General features: G+C 49.2%; 1 long non-coding RNA gene across 1 annotated transcript in view; it reads left to right on the top strand.

The window, feature by feature from the left end:
- LOC110332864 overlaps positions 1-10276 on the top strand; it is a 35144-nt gene extending 24868 nt beyond the window's left edge. Inside the window, exons 3-4 of the long non-coding RNA XR_002381047.1 lie at positions 8162-8287; positions 8933-10276. This is a non-coding gene — a long non-coding RNA (uncharacterized LOC110332864). The remainder of the gene's footprint in view (positions 1-8161; positions 8288-8932) is intronic.
- The last annotated feature ends 6164 nt before the right edge of the window (positions 10277-16440 follow it).

Raw genomic sequence — 16440 nt, 5'->3', positions numbered from 1 at the left:
CTTCTTTCTCTTCTTCCTCCTCCTATTCCTTCTCTTCTTTCTCCTCCTCCTCTTCCTCTTCCTTCTCTTCTTTCTCCTCTTCCTCCTCCTCCTCCCCTTCCTCCTCCTCTTCCTTCTCTTCTTTCTCCTCTTCCTCCTCCTCCTCCTCCTTCTCCTCCTCCTTCTCTCCTCCATCCTTTTATTGGCTTTGTTGACAAAAGGAAAAGAAAGCCAGCTTACTGCCCTGCTTAGTCTACAGCTTAGGAGGGGCTTGTGGCTGACAGGAGGCCAAAGGCTAGAGCTATGGTGGGCCCCTCAAAGATTTTAGGACCTCAATAGCTGCCTGTCAATAAAGTGTCTCCCAGTGAAACTCACCCCCCCACACACACATCCCATTTAAGGATTTGTTTAGTCATCTCACAGGAGGTCTGTGCAGGCAGGATGAAGAAGTCCAGATTAGAAGTTCTTGCTCTCTCCCACCATGCTAGGACTGTTCAGCTCCTGGTAGGAGACATGGTCACTGAATAGGTTTCACACCATGAGTTACTCCTGGATCAACCAGCAGAAGGGCTGTCCCCTTCAATCCAGAACCATGCAAAAGAGAGGGCTGGAGAGAAGTGACTGAGGAGACGGAGACTCTGCAGAGAAGCAACTAGGAACACAGTTAGTGACAGAAGTGGCTGTTTGTGGGTCCAGGAGTCAGGGTAGTTAAAAATGACCTCCTGGAAGCTGAAAGTATAGGAAGTGGGTGGGTAACCCCAGGTGCACCTCCTACAGGCCTGTTTTAGCATGAGCCAGTGGTGTGGCCCCAGACATGATGGGTAGGGACTTTAGATGCTAAAGTTTCCTGCTACACTATGTGTGCTTCCTGGGCTAAACCTGCCCTTAGCTGAGGAGCCTGAATGGCCACTGTCTTGCCAGACAGAGGCATCACTTTCTCTTTGCTCTTGGCCATGGAAAAGTTCAGGGCTGCTCGCATCCAGCATCTTCTAAACCCAGCAAGATCCCAGGCCTTCATGCCAAAGGTAAAGAGGCTTCACACAAGTGTAGAGACTGTTCACACAAAAGTGTAGAGACTGTTCACACAAGTGTAGAGACTGTTCACACAAGTGTAGAGACTGTTCTCACCAGTGTAGAGACTGTTCACACAAGTGTAGAGACTGTCTCGTACGTGGAATAAAGATGTGTCCGTGCCTTAGCTCTTCCTAAAATGTTGACTAAAAGTATTTGAGAATCCAGAAGTACATTAAGAAATAAACCATGACCTTGATTCCAATGGCATCCCAAAGGCGTGCTGTTCAGTTTTAGCATGTTTTCTGATCAACTCACAGTTGTGTAAAAACCATTTTTTTGTTTTGTTTTACATTTTTGTTGGAAGAGACCTTTCTTTTATAATGGTTATGTCTCCTGTCACTACGAGTAGACAAAAGCAGTCACGCAAAAGCATGCTTCTCGGTTACTAGGCGTCTTCGCTGAGCATGTGGTCACACCTGGGTGTCTGGGCATAGCTCTGCAAGCAGGCAGGGGAACCCTCCCACCCATACAAGTGAGCTGTTGCCACTGCTTTGCCTCAAACTGATCACCAGACACGGCACCGGACACAGCCAGCAGCCTCACCTCCGTCTGTGGGCAAGGAAGCCAGCATGGCTTGGTGGGCAGCTCAAACTCTGGGTGCTCCTAAGTCATCACCCAGCTTGCTCCCAGCCTCCCTCTCCTGGTGCTAGCAACCACCATGCCACACCATGCTGCTGGCTTCAGACCTTGGCATCTTGCTGGGCTTCTGCAGTTCTGACCAAAGGAGCAACGATTCGAGGTGCCATACCAGCATTTCCCCAAACCCCACTTCCTGGAGGGAGACATGGCACTGTCAACTTGCAGGAGAGACACTGGGAGTCATCTTCTGGGACACCTATCCTCTGTCACTTCTTTTGTTCATAGGTAAGTCTGAGAGCTACTCTCTCGGTGAAGAAGAGCTTTGCCCTTGGCTCCATGTCCCTCACTGGGCCAGATTTTCTTGTAGCACTCTGGGCTCTGAGCTCTGGGACCGCCCTCTACCCTTTCTGATGTGAGCAATGTAGGGGAGGTTAGGGTGGGAGTTCCTGGTGCTGACACCTGCCACTCAGACATCAACGGTAAAAGCAGAGGTGGAGCTGGAAGCTGTAGTGGACAAAGATGAGACCCATCCCCAGATGCTGCGAGGACCCTCACCCAACACCACAGCCACAGCCAGGCCTGGTCCTGCTCAGCACCATGCTGTGCAGCCTCAGAGGCTAGCTCTGAGTCCCTGACCCTCTACATAGACCCTTCCAGTATTTCTCCTGCAAGCGAAGTCATCCTCATAGGATCCTCTCCTTAATCAGGGGTCCCTCTTTTTGGAGGAAACTCCACCCATTTCTTTAGGGGACACACAGTCTTGCTGTTAATTTGCTGTGGTAGCCTTTGAACACTTTCTCATGGGCAGCGAGGGGCTGGCCACTGCCCCTTGTGCTGCCGTCTCCACAACAGCTTCAGCGCTCCCTTGACGTCACCTTGATTCCTTGTTCTTTACCCCTTCTCCTCTACCCTTTGCACACACACTTCTTTACCCCTTCTCCTCCACAAATGCCTCTCATGCTCAGCCAACCCCGCCAGTCCCCTCCCACCTGAACCTCAGCATTTCTGCAGCAACTGCTAACTACTGAGCAGGCAGCTTCCTGGGGCCTAGTCACTAGGTTCCCATTGGCCTGAGAGGTGAATCTTGCTGCTGTCCTCAAAGGCCAGGCTGTGGGCTCCGCGGGGTTTGTTGCCCACAGCTGACCTCTGGGAATCCTTATGTCCCTTCCCACAGAGTTTGCCATTGGAAGGGTTTAGTTCTCTGCCAGACTTTACACCCTAGATGTGTCTCTCGAGCGTTCATAGTGTTCCACCCAACTTTCTACTCTTTCGCCTCAAGTTTTTATTGGGTTCCACCATTTTTTTCCTTCTCAAGGGAACTGAGGAAATGGATTATCTGGTCTGTAAACACATAGGCTGCCCAAGGTGCTAGGCATGGAGGGAGATGCTGACTGTGTGTCAAGGGAGTGTGTAGTGTGGCTTAAGGACACAGGCAGCTATGCTCTGGAACATAAACTGGATCTGACAGGAGGCCCCTGGCAGTCTAGGAGGTCTTGCCGACATTTTCACAAAGAACTGGGAAGAAGACTTAACCTGGACCTATCAGGAAGCAGTGACAACCTAAATGTGATGTGGAGTGAGCTGTACACATCGCTCTGAGCCCACCTTCCCTCAAAGATACCACGGAGCCATACTGGGGCTGGTGTGCTCTATGCCCTCCATGTCTCCCAGCCAAGGAGACTGCTGGGACAACCCCACGTGGGAAGTAAGAACAGACAACAAGCTGGATAAAATAAGTCTTTACCCTAAATAAACAGACATGCCTTTTAGCTGTCTCCACGCCATGGCAAACACGTGCAGCCCGGGTCTAGTCCCATTGTCCTTGTCTTCTGGCCCCAGTGCTCTCCCAGGTCACATCACGTTCTATGGTTCTGTGAGCACCAACACAGGGGAGTAGCCATGACCAGTCTTGGAGCCTTAAGTATGAGTCCTTGGACTCAAGACCACAGAGAAGGCTTAAGCTATGAAGTGAGTGAAGCCTCACAAGAATGCTTTGCTGTGAGTGAGTCCAGCCCCTCCCTGCTCCCTGGATACCACCCCTTTGCCATGTGATATCTCTTCGTCTCACATGCTCCCTCCCCTCTCTCCCATAGCACCAACACAACGTCTTCCCAGGAACCCAACTTCTGCCACACTTGGATCTCCCAAACAAAAGGCTAAACACGTCTATCATGTCCAAAACATTTAATTATAGCAACACAAAATGAACAAGAACCATGAGAGAGACAGAGGTCTGCGCGGTCTGAAAGGAACAGGATTCTGCACAAGGTCAGAGGCATCTAGTTAACAGGAACAGCGCTGTAAGTTGGTCTCTCTTTCTACCACGGCCATGCCCATCCCCAAGAGCCGCCATTCCAGTTCATCCCGTGACATCTGATAGGGTAGCGTGACCTCCAGCCTATTTCAACACCCATTCCATCCACCAAGGTTGTCCCCTCCACAGACACCTATTGGTGATCTGTCTGATCATTGCAGCTATATTAAAATGATCCTGCCTCCCTGTGAGCATACCTGATCCCACCCAGCTCTGCCCCCATCTCTCACTGACTTCATCATACCTTGACCGTACACTACTGTGTCCATACCTCCCACAGCCTGCTGAGCTCAGTTTCTAAACCCACTGCTGAGCTATGATCTATACTCTTAGATGCTTCCTAACCCCCTCCCCCAGCATACCCTCATACATGTAGACAGCTTAAAGACTTGGATAGAAAGGGACAGGAGACAGCACCCACTGTTGGGGGATGCTTAGAAAATGCGGCCAGCTGTACGCCAGCCTGAAGCATCACAGTGAAGGTTGGGATGCTGGAGGAGGCAGAGCGCGGAGCAAGGCCAGCTCCCCTTTGCTGCACCACAGTACTTGGCTCAACAGGGCCCAGGAGCTCTGTGCTTCTGCCCATGGGAGACATCAGGCTGTGCCTATGACACTGGGCGGAGATTACCAGAAAGCCTACTGCTCCTGGGTGTAAGGCGCTGGGCGGGGGTTGATGGAGCTCCACAGACGTTCCTAATTATCTGTGAAATTAAGGATCTATTTTAAGATGAGATTCGAGGAGTGATTCCACCAAAGGAGTCGAAAACACCTCTCTCCTCTCTCTCTGCCACAGTGAGGCTGGGAGGGGGAAGGGCCCACCCCATCACAGTTGACTGTCTGCCTTCGAGGCCAGAGACAGGCAGGCAGCCTCCCCACCTGCCAAGCAGGGCAGCAGAAGTAGAACACAGCCTGTGTTGGGAGCTCATCTTGGCCTCTCACCTTGCCCAAACCTGCAGACCCAGACACAGCTCACCCCTGTTCCCAGTTCACTGTGGCGAGTGGACGTCATGGCCTAAGATGGCAGCTCTGATACCCTGCTTCTGGCAGTTTCAGGCCTGAATGTGGTGAGATTCTGAGAGCTTTGTGCGCCATGGAAGCACTGTTCTTTTCTGGTGACCCCACAGATACAGCCATCATTGTCATTGGTTTATATATGAAGGAGAAAGTGGGGGGAACTGGTGCCTTGCCTGTGTGGAATGGCTGAATACTGCAGCAAGATATTACAGCTTGGGAATTAGTCTGTGGAGCAAAAAATTCTCACACCAGGATCTCCAGCTGGTCCATGCTTTTGTGTCCAAAAGAGCAGGAAATACCATCATTTGCCAAGCTGTGGGGACTCACGGTGGTGTCTCAATGCTTACTGTTTGCCCACTAGTGTTTGTCTCTGAAATGTGATCATGCAGTGAAAGCAGTGTTTGGCGGACAGATTCACAGAAACGTGACAACCAGGACTTACTGGTGACCATTACCCTCCCAGAAGCTGTGCCACAATGATGAGGAGATTGGAAACCGTGTCCCACCAGGCATGACTGTGAGCCAAGGCGCTTGGACCTGTGGAGGAAGCATGGGAAGAGGCCCATTGGAGGAGGCAGGCAAATGGAAGACGGAGCTTTGGGATCTAGACCCACTGAGAAGGCACCAGGCGACTATGCTCAGGCCACACAGCAGCTGTTCTACCCCATCTCCCAAAGGCATGCTGACGGCCCACACTCGCAATTTCAAGAACAACATGTCTTAACTCACCACATAGTCTCCTTATGCTTAGAACTGCTTCAACTGATGGCAAGTGTCTTAGTTAAGGTTGTCATTGCTGTGATAAAACACCATGACCAACGCAACTCGGAGAGGAAAGGGATAATTTGGCTTACACTTCCACAACACTGTTCATCGAAGGAAGTTGAGGTTGGAATTCAAAAGGGCAGGAACCTGGAGACAGGAGCTGATAACAAGATCATGAGGTTGCTTACTGGTTTGGTCTTCATGGCTTGCTTAGCTTTCTTTCTTATAGAAGCCAGGACCACCAGCCCAGGGGCAGGCCTCCCTACAATGACCTGGACCCTCCCCCATAATTATGAATTAGGAAAATGCTCTATAGCAGTGGCTTTCAGCCTGTGGTTCACAACCCCTTTGGGAGTTAAAAGATTTTCACGGGGTGGGGGGTGTCACCTGAGACCATCAGAAATGCACAGATATTTACATTATGATTTATAACAGTAGCAGAATTACAGTTTTGAAGTAGCAATGAAAACATTTTAATGGCTCGGGGGTCACCACAACATGAGGAACCGTGTCAAAGGGTTGAGACATTAGGAAGGCTGAGAGTTGCTACCCTATGCGCTTGCCTAGAGCACAGTCTTACAGCAACATCTTAAGCGAGGCTCCACCCTCCCAGGGATACAGCCTGTGACATGTTGACCTAAAGTGAGCCATCGCTGGAAGGAAGTTCCTCAGTTGAATTTAAGTCACTGCCCTGTCTCTTTCGGTTCAGGGCTCAGCCCTGAGTTCTGCTCCCCTGCTGCTGTGGTAACCCACCCGGGCTGTGCTCCAAGAATGAGAGATGAGACTCCAGGTCAGGAAATCACTGTTAGGGCTGGGGACATGGCTCCATCAGTAAAGTGCTTACTCAAACATAAGACTGTAAGTTCAGGCCCCATCACCCCTCACAAAGCCAAGGTGTGGCAGTGTATACCTGCCATCCCAGAACTGAGAGGGAGTGGGTTACAGTAGGACCCCCAGGGCTTACAGCCCAGTGCCTCCAGCTCAATCAGCCATCTCCAGCATCAATGAGACCCTATCTTGAAAAGATAAGGTGGAAGACAGTTGCAGGGCCACAGGGCCACCAGCTCCAGCCTTGGACTGGGCCTTGTTGCAGCTCCCCTGTGCTCTGTATGCCAGCCACCTGTGGAGCTATCTTGAAAGCTGAACTTGACTGTGAATCCGCCTGTTACCATCTCAGCCACTATTGCCCTTAACACCACAAAACGTGGCTCCTCACCTTCCTCTAGCATGGGTCTTCCCAACACAGCCAGCCGCTAGGTGACTGTCTCCATCTTAGACTGCACCCAGGGAGTTGGAATCAGCCAAACATCTCAAAACAGATGTGCACATCTGCCGACCACCATTGAAGACTTGGGGGGAAAGATTGGACCCACCTCTGAAGGGAGCAACACTAGAGAGAAACTAAGCTGAGGTATCGTTATGCCCCCAGGCCTGGTTCAGGAGCGCTTGGCTGAAACAGGACACAATGCCTAACCCTGACTTCCTGATTAGCACTAAAGGCCCTTCTTCCTACCACATGGGACGTTACGCCTGTTGGGATGATTTTGTTTGTTCGTTTGTTTGTTTGTTTGTTTATCAAAATGGTGACAGCTTAGTTTTTTTTGTTTTGTTTTGGTTTTGGTTTTTTGGGGTTTTTTTGGCCAGGGTTCACTAAGCTCTGAACTTATATTCTCAAAGATTTGGAAAACATTTTGCAGTTAATTAAGATGTGCCATTTAAGTGGTTAGGAAAGACTTGGGTCTTTTTCTTTCTTTTTCGAGCACTGGTTTAAAAGATGCACCTGAGGTAACTTCACAACAAGCTGCTGTTTACAAAGACTAACATCTCCCTCTAGTCTTCTAGTGCATCTGACGTTTGCATCACCCAGTTGACTGGTTCCTTCCTGTAGACTCGTCAGACTCCGAGGATTTGAGTCCGTGCAGACAAGGTACTTTGCTTAGTAGCTGGTCCGCCCGCTGTACAGTGGAGACTTAATGGAGCCTCTCTGCCTAAGCTTGGTGTGACTCTTGAAGTCGGTCTTTAAAATTCACAAATTATGAATACAAGAGAGAGAGCAACGCACCCAACCTACCAAGCACTGAAAGTATCCATCTGGGCACTATGGTTCTATGCTTACTGTAAGTGATCAAAACATCTGGAAGAAAATGTTGCTTACATCTTTGCATATGTTAATGATTTAACGTAATAAAGCATATTTCATTTAAAAACTAAGGTGAAGAATAGTTGAAAAAGATACCTGATGTTTTCCTCTTACCCCCCCCCCCGCATACACATAGACACACACAGATACAGACACACAGAGACAGACACACAGACAGACACAGAGACAGACACACTCACATACATGTATACACACATGAACACCCACATACAATAAATCACTATTAGATTTGCACACGGAGATAGAATTTTCTTGTTTGCTCATTTTTTTTTCAGAGACAGATGCCACCGTATTTGTCACATTTGTGAATAAAATGTGTGTAGGGTTTACTTCAAAGTAACACAAAGGAGACAGTGTATGAGCAATGAAACAGGATGAGCCTGAAGAGAGCAATCTGGAAGGTAGGTGAGGGTCCCTCCCATCAAGCCAAATAATCAGGCCTGGAAAACACGTTCCTTGCGGTCTCTGTCGTCACTCCAGGAGCTGGAAATCAGCAGGGTGGGAGTTCAGAGACTCATACAGAGACCTGGAGAAGATCTCAATGTCAAACATCCTGGCCAGCCAGTGTCCCTCACTGTGCCCTGACATCTGTTGTAACCCACAGCCATGCTTGCATTCATACCATCCGCTCTACCCCCAGCAGTGAGCCCCGCCATGCTGCACCATCTCTTAGGAGGGTCCCTAATGCCACACCCCTCTCCCGCCTCCTTCCAGGAACTGTCTGTCAGAGATGTTTTTCATCATAGAGGGAAAAAAGAAGTCTCAAAGCAAGCCCCCTGGGTTTTATTTTAATCTACCTGAGAACGTTTGTGGAAATTCAGCCCTTTCCTTAAAAATAGATGATTACTTCAGAAAAAAAGTATATATCCATCCAACCAGCTGTATTTACAAAATCTTTGCACATACAAAGACACAGCTTTTACTCAGCCCCAGGAAACTCAGGCCTACAGTAATGTCCCTGCCATGTGCCTCTGCTTTACCCTGAGAATATTCTGGAAACAAGTTTCTGTGACTCCCATTTACTTGTCTCTTCTCTCTGAAAACAGACTGTCCCACCATGTGGAGTGGGAGAGTGTCCTCATGCTCACGTTACATAAGAGCCGACCTGAGCCCTGAACAGTGGCTGCTCCGCCGGCCCAGGGCAGATGCAGAAGCATTCCGTCTGTTTCTGAGTTTGCAGTGGCTTATCCACTGGAGACAGAAGGAAGAGGAAATCTTCTCAGATCTCATCAAGGCGACTCACTGGCTTCACCCACACTGTCAGCACAGCATCTCATAGGTACACCAGCTAAGCGGACATGGGAGGAAGTTAAGAGCCTAGCGGCAGGCTGGCCTCATCTTCTTGCCTCTCTAACCTGCCTGACTTTTTTTTTTTTTTTGAGACTTATTGTGTTGTTTTTTTGACACTGTCATCTGGAATTCAAAGGACACTGCGCCAAGAGCTATGGAAGGACAGCAGTGACATTTGACTACCATCTCCACCACCAGGATTGGCAAGACCCTGGGGGCTGCCATAGTCCAGCCATACTCTCTGCCTCCCCCTCCCCCCTCTCATCTTTTCACCCCAGATAATGCCAGCTTCTGCCCCCCGCCCCCACACACACACCTTTGCGTCCCTCCTTCCCCTACACTGTGGCTTTCCAGTCCTTTTCTAGCCAAGTCCAGCCGGACCAGCACATACATGCAGAAGTGAAACAAACTCCGTAAACAACACCCTCTGATGAGCGATTCCTGATGGAAATCGGTAGTCCTGTTATGACAGAAAGAGATGGTTCTGTTCCATCCCACCCCGTGACTTTAAACTTCTAGCTACAACTCATTAATTTGATTTCACAACCAGCTAATGGGTTGCGACCTGCAGTTTGCGAAATTCTCTGTCGTCTGCAACCTGGAAGCGGTGGGCAGTGCCGACACCAGCCTCTGGCTTGTCTCTGCCGTTCCTGCTTTCTTTCACACAGGGGTCCTGCATCTTCCCTGTTCCAATGACCCCACTGCGGGGGGTGGGGGGCTCTGCCATCATTTCTCTCTGGGCCTGGTGTCCAATCCTCGGCCCACTCAGCCCCGCCTCTCCGAGCCCATCAATCAGCACTCAGGTGGCACCTACCTGACCTTATCCCTCCCCACTCTCTGGCCTGAGATACAGAACCCACATTTTCCTCCTATGAAGTCATAAATGTCCCCCAAACTCATCCTTAACTGTGGCTGGAGACTGGAAGGTGAGGTAATGCTACCACAGAGGGGACAGTCAGGCTCATACCTGAGCTGTGGCAGGTACAGAATTCTCTTTAAATCTGTACTATGTTTTCCACATTATTTACAGTGGACTGTGCTGTCCTTGGAACTACAAAGGAAGTCAAACTTAAGATGAGAGTATAATACAATTCTGTCCCTCTGTTTGTCCCCTTTGTGGGGATGGCCTGCTACATGTGGCTTTTCAGAAGAAGATTGTTATAGTATGTGTGTATGCTGCACTAACACCTGCTGCACTAACAGGGCCTAAATGTGCTGATCCCACACTAAACTGGGGCTCCCATGTGGTAAGGTCATTGCTACCGACAAAGCCCACGTGTGGGAATCTCCAGCCCGCATCTGATGGCTTTTATACTCTCAGGGTAGTGGGAATCAGCAAATCCCGGCCCTGCTTTTAAACACAGCTCTCCTCATCCTTCCCCTCTGTGAACTTCTTCTTCAGTGCCTGTCTTCCTCGCTGAAGAAGCAGCAGTAGTAGCTTGGCCTGCCTTAGTCTCCTGCACAAGGGGAGTTCTCAGGGTCAGGTGACCCCATATGAAACTGGGGTAGAAGTGGGTAGTAGGCAGTTCCCCACTTCTCACCGAGGGAGGTTGGGCTCAGCAGAGTCCCGGGTGCGAGCTGCTTGTCCACAGCAGAAGGTCTTCCCTTCGTTGCTTGGAATTAAGATTCTGTGATTCTGCTTAGCTGGTGCTGAAGAATCGGCCGTGATTAACAAGATACCAGAACTTACTAACTTGAAAGCTTTGCTTCACTGAGGTACTTGACACTGCTCAGCTGGAGCCGAGAAATCTGCAGTGATCAAGAGGAGACCAGCACCTGAGGTGAAATCTTCTGGGAAATGTCGCCTCAGAGTCAGCACACAGAAGCTGCACTCCAGAGATGGCCCATGTTGTTATCTTGTGCTGGCAGCTGAACTTGGTAGTGTAAAAGCCACCCAGGTGGTACTGGATTTGAAGGCATGCAGGGTTCCTACAGAACAGTTGAGGCTTGGCACGGTGAAGAAAGCTTGTGAGAGGCTGTTGGTGAAAGTGCAGCCCAGTTACAGCAGAAGGCCGCAGAGTTTTGGAGATGCCAGTACCGTGAGATGACCACCAAGAACAGCAGCAGCAGTGGAGTGGAGCCGGCTGAAGTCGCGAAGACTCTCTCTGTGTGCGCGACAGAAGATGGGGCAGAAGTGATCCAAGCCCCTTGGAGGAGCCCAGAGGACTGTGAGTGAATCCAGATATTAAATATTGAGTGATTCACACTCTTGGGAGTTTTGTTTTGCTTCGACTCGATTGTGATGTGGCCTGGTTCTTCCCTCTTGAAGCTAAAAAGTCATTTATTTCTGATTTTACTGGAGCCCACAGTTGAGAGACTGGATTTGAAAAGACTTTAAAAGAGGATGGCTATCTTAAAGGAACTGAGATTTTAATGTGTTTGAATTTGGAATGAGCGTGGGACCTTAAGTTATTTGTGTTTTTTAATGGGAAACCTTGGGGACAGATAAGAAAGGAAGGGATATGTGGCTTAGTAGGGACGTGTTTGTGAGTCAAGCTGACAAGGGGTCGGTTGTGCTGGCTTGTCTTATGCCAGCTTAACACAAGATAGAGCTATCTGAAAGGAAGGAACCTCAACTGAGAAAATGCCTCCATGAGATCCAGCTGTAAGGCATCTTCTTAGTGACTGACAGGGGGAGGCCCCAGCCTATCATGCCTGGTGTCCTTCCTGGACTGGTGGTTCTCAGTTCTATAGGAAAGGAGACTGAGCAAGAACCTTCTATGGCCTCTGCCTTAGCTCCTCCCCTGTTTGTTTTCTGTCCTGACTTCCTCCAATGATGAACAGTGATGTGGAAGTGTAAGCCAAAGTTAACCCTTTCCTCCCCGACTTGGTTTTTGTTTTTTGGGTTTTTTGTTTTTTGTTTTTTGTTTTTTGTTTTTTTACCACGGTGTTTCCTCACAGTAATAGAAACCCTGACTAAGACACAAGTCAGTTGTTAAATGTTTATCAGCACTTTAGCATCTCTAAAACAATAGAAAGAAAAATAGAAAAAGAAAAAGAAGACACAGAAGGTAAAAACAATGCAAGAAAACACTGTTGTTTACATTTAGAAAGATATTTCCGAAATGGGCAGTCACACAGACAAAAGGAGAGCCCAGGTTTTTTGTTGTTGTTGTTGTTGTTTTTTTAAAGTAAGCACAGAGGAAAATATCAAAGGAGAATCTGGAGATAAACTGAGATAAACAGAAAAGGAGAACAAAACAGAAGGAGATGGTGGTAGGAACAGGGGCGATGGTATAAACTGTGATCTAAGACTCCCACGTCTAACGAAAGATGCTCCAGAGATAGACAAGGCAAGCAGAGGGAGGCTACAGACAGGACCACTACCTTTCCCAGACAGGATGCTTAGAGCCAGAGACCAAAGAGAGCCCAGCGCCTTCCAGGGAAGTTGCAACAGCCAAGGCTGGGAGTGAAGACTGGACAGGGACCAGGAGAGAGCCTCATGTGTCTTGGGGAAGTGTGAGGGTGGGGTGGGGTCACACACCAGCCCTTAGGAGGCTGAGGCAGGGAAATCACAAACTCAAGACCAGCCTGGGCTTTATAGTGAAGTCTTGTTTAAAAACAAAAGTTCCTACCTCATATCCAAGTGCAGCCAGGAAAGGGAAGACATGATTGTCACACAGAAGGCCCCGGGAAACACGCTCAGAAGCAAAAGAGAGAGAATGGTCTGTGACGAAGAGGTGGACACTAGGCCAGAGGGGCGTAGGTCGCCACGGCCACAGGAAGGATGCTGCTGGTGTCTCTCCAAGAGCGAACAGAAACAGTCTCGGTGTATCAGGATGTCTGGCTCTCAGGGAAGGTGGAGTGATGAAGGAGAGGCCATGTGCCAGGCACCGAGGCAGCTTCAGGCACAGAAAGAACATGCAACGGTACAATGGTGTGTGCAGTCAGGTTTTAGGTCCCGTTGCATCGGCAAAGGCCAATCTGGCTTAAAATCTAATGCTCTAATCCTGCCACTAAACGCACGTGTCCTATTATGCAAAACAGAAGAAAACCAAGAAAGATGACCATTGTGTGGATACTTCATTCCTCCTTAGAATAAGGAACAAAATACTCATGAAAGGATATAGGTACAGAGACAAAATTTAGAGCTAAGATGAAAGGATGGACTATCCAGAGACTACCCCATTCGGGAGTCTATCCCATCATCAGCCACCAAACCTAGATACTAATGCTCATGCCAGCAAGATTCTGCTGAAGGGACCCTGATATATCGGCCTCTTGTGAGACTATGCCAGTGCCTGGCAAACACAGAAGTGGATGCTCACAGCCAGCTATTGGATGGAACACAGGGTCCCCAATGGAGGAGCTAGAGAAAGTACCCAAGGAACTGAAGAGGGCTGCAACCCTGTAGGTGGAACAACAATATGAACTAACCAGTACTCCCTGAGCTCGAGTCTCAAGCTGCATATGTAGCAGAAGATGGCCTAATCGGCCATCACTGGGAATAGAGGCCCCTTGGTCTTGCAAACTTTATATGTCCCAGCACAAGGGAAGGCCTGGGCCAAGTAGTGGGAGTGGGTGGGTAGGGGAGCAGGGGCGGGTGGGTATAGGGAACTTTCAGGATAGCATTTGAAATGTAAATAAAGAAAATAAAAAAAAATGTGAATCATAAAAAAGGGGGGGGGGTCATTCCAAATCTGATGGATCTCCATGACACAGTGCAACAGAAGATAATTGGAAGGAGTCCTTATGAAGATCCAATATTGATAATGTCAAAGATGTTAAAGACCTCCAAACGGACCAATAACTTATTGCAAAGAACATTCACAAGTGGAGTTGTGTAGACAGAGAGATATACTGTGACATGCTACAGCTTTCATGATGAGATGTTTTCTAAAAAAAAAAAAAAAAAAAAGCACGTGTCCTGAACAGAAGAAGGGGAGGGACATCTCTCTGGAAGTGCCACTCAGATGAGCCCCATGTGTCAAAGCCTCACCCTGTGGCCCTCTATATGAAGAAAGCTTAGGACTCACTTTTGTTCAGAAGCGTTTGTCCTAGGAAGGCAGGTGGAAGGGACAGGTGACATGAGAGGGTGACCACCAGCTTAGCCAGGCAGGAGGATGATCTCACGCAGGCAGGCAAACAAACAAAAGCTTGCCTGTCAGAAACACAAACCAAAGTTTTTATGGGAAGAAATGACGTGACACCCAAGATCTACTTAGACTATCAAATGCATGTGGCGTTGCTCCCAGGGCTAAGCAGTAAGTCTTTTAGCAGGTCTCAGGATTTGTTTCCGCCTGTCTAGAAGATGCTAGATCTATTTCTCCCTGCTAGAGCCCCTATAGCCAGGCAGGAACAACATCTGTGTAGACAAGACCTCCAGACTCCCTGTCTAGATTCAGCCAGACATCTGACTGGGGTGGGGGTGGGGCAGGCATCTGAGAGGCGGACTGTTGTACATCTGAGCACTGGGCCTTCCTACATCCAGGTGGGATAACAGGAGGCAGTGTGTGTGTCTCAGAAACCACTGAAGGGCGGCAAAACGCAGCTTGTAAACTTGGTAGTGAAAAAAAAATTGAAAAAGAAAAAGAAAGCCCAAAAGAATTTCAAACAAGCACTGAGACCCACAGGTGGCAACCAAGGCTGCTTTGAGGCTCTGGTTGTTGTAAAATGTAGAAGTATATCTGAATTTTTGAAAAGTATTAATTTGGTAAAAATAAAAATGAAAGAAAGTGATGAAGTGACGTGAAATGGGAAGTCTAGCTGAAGCAGCAGAGCATGTGTGCGTGCCTTGACAGAAGAAACACATTTTCAAAACTCAAACAACTGCGCAGAAGTAGCCGTCACTGCCACCGCCACATCCAGCCAGGATTTGTCAAGGACATAGGAGGCTGGCTTCACACCCAGACACCAAGCCCAGTCACTCACTGAGTGAGCGGGCTGGCCCTTGAGACCCAAGACTCCACAAAGCTGAAAGCCAGTGCCTGGAGAGTGCCTGTACCCCTGCAACCCACAGGACAATTGGGTTGGCAGCATATGGCAACACTTATCCAGTGCAGGCTCTGGAAGGACCTGTTGTGAGCCCCGTGCTTTCCCCAGACTGCCTGGCTGGCAGCTGGGTAGCTGGGTTCCGGGATCCCATCGGTACCACCCCTTCTGGCTCCTGAAGCCACGAGCTCCCTCTGAGTGGAAACGCAGGTTAAGAGTTTAACTCTTGCATGGTTGGAGTTTAGAAATGAAATCTGGCAAGTGATTAAACTAAATTGCAGACCTAATTGCTTTCACTTAAAACAATATTAAGGCAAATGTGATATTGTGTTTAACTTGGGAGGAACGGCGCCATTGGCAGCGTAGTCCAACACCCACCGGCTCCTCACAAGGGAGGCCTAGCCCCGCAGATGGCTCTCACAGAAAGCTTAGGAACTGAAATCCAAAGCAGTATTTTCTGTTGGAGCTAAGGGCAAGCAGGCAGCTGTCAGCGGGTGGGGAAGGGCTGACCATGACCGAGGGAGGATTTACTCAGGAACAGGTCGGGGCGCAGCAGCTACGTGGGGCACAAAGGCTCTGGATAGATGATCCTGAAGGACACTTAGGGCCAGGCAGGCCCTGGAAGGAGCCGGGAAATGATGCAGAAACGCAAAAACGACTGGAGCTTCTATGCTCAACCATCTTCCAGCACATTTTGCAATTTTTATGTTCACTCCCAAGTCAAATTTTATTCACAGTTGCCAAAACAGCTGTTCACACAGTGCAGATGAGGCCCTAGGGCCTAGCCCCTCCTAGCCCGCCTACAGTGAGGTGGCAGGCCCCTGTACAGGGTCTTGGCCATGCCCAGGTGTGCTGCAGGAGGGGAGGCCCCCGGGGAGCAGGCAGGAGCCCCACTCCTGGAAAACCTCCCACAACCCCAGGGCTCCGACCTAGGGCGCAGCCAAGACCTCTCTTCAGCGGTCCCATGCTGGCTGGAAGAAAGAAAAATATGAGAAGGCTCATGAATCTGGGAGCTGTTTTATTGGTCCTTCTAGTTCACATTTCCAGCTTGGAAAAATATGTGTTTTATGTGTTCTGGGTACCTCAGCAATGGCGGAGATAGGATGATAAATGAAGGGAGGGAAAAGGCCCTTTTTTGATTCAAGAAAACAAATACTGGGCAATTAGAGCTCATCCAAGACTCTTCACTGAGTCTACGCTAAATGCATTACTTTAGCTCCTCCAGTCTAACTCCAGATGTGGACCTCTTATACTGCTGTCATGGGCTGGGTGCTGGGTGCTAGGTACTGAGTGCTGGGCGCTGGGTGCCCTATGGTGCTGCAGACTCAAGCTT

The sequence above is a fragment of the Mus pahari genome, chromosome 15 (genome assembly GCF_900095145.1).
Source record: "Mus pahari chromosome 15, PAHARI_EIJ_v1.1, whole genome shotgun sequence".
In the NCBI taxonomy this organism is placed as follows: Eukaryota; Metazoa; Chordata; class Mammalia; order Rodentia; family Muridae; genus Mus; species Mus pahari.
The sequence above is the reverse complement of the archived record's forward strand: the minus strand, read 5'-3'. Positions and strand labels throughout refer to the sequence as shown.